The following is a 787-nucleotide window of genomic DNA, read 5'->3' as shown; positions in this document are numbered from 1 at the left end:
TTATTGTTATTATTATTGTTATTATTTTGTATTTTAGGGAAGGGTCTACAGGGTGTTCAGGGTCTCACTACTAGACTGAACTTGTAGTGATCCGCCTGTTTATAACCTCTCAAGAGCTGACATTACAGGCGCACACGATCCCCCCAGTCTCTATTGCTATATCAGCGTGTCCCAGGGGTGGTGCCAGCACCACAGACTTGGGGATTTTACCCCCAGCCCCTGTACCTGCTTGCAGGGGCTTTAATCCACTGAGCTATTTGGTGGTCCTTCAAAGGAAGTTTAATAGAGCGAAATCATGAGGTATGTACAACATGGGTCAAAATCATGATCTTCCAAGAAGGTTGAAGTGCAGTCACTTAGGAAACATTGATCTAATGGCAGTAAGACTACAGGTGTGACATCAATAATCTTGTGGATAATCTGTCGTCTTGGTCTTAGTCTCAGTCTTGGTTTTAGTGGCTTTAATCTTAGCGTAATAGGTGGGAGAAAGTGGTTCTTCCCTAATAAGATCATGGGAAATCTCAGACAGGCAATATCAACAATGCAAAACTTCCATTCATCCTTCAGGGATGTTTGTAAAACTCATCATTGTGATTTTATCTTCAGTGGTGTCCCCACCTACAACCCTGATGGACCTCAACTCTTGACACTGAGTCCTTTGAGGGCTCACTCTCTGACTATCCACTATACTGCTACTGTGACTGGCGCTGAGAAAAGACAAGACAGGGACTCCTTCTTTGTCTTTAGACTTCTTTATTCTCTGGCCTTCCTCCTCCCCCTCTCCTAA

The sequence above is a fragment of the Octodon degus genome, unplaced genomic scaffold (genome assembly GCF_000260255.1).
Source record: "Octodon degus isolate 3935 unplaced genomic scaffold, OctDeg1.0 scaffold00097, whole genome shotgun sequence".
NCBI classification, from domain to species: domain Eukaryota; kingdom Metazoa; phylum Chordata; class Mammalia; order Rodentia; family Octodontidae; genus Octodon; species Octodon degus.
The sequence above is the reverse complement of the archived record's forward strand: the minus strand, read 5'-3'. Positions refer to the sequence as shown.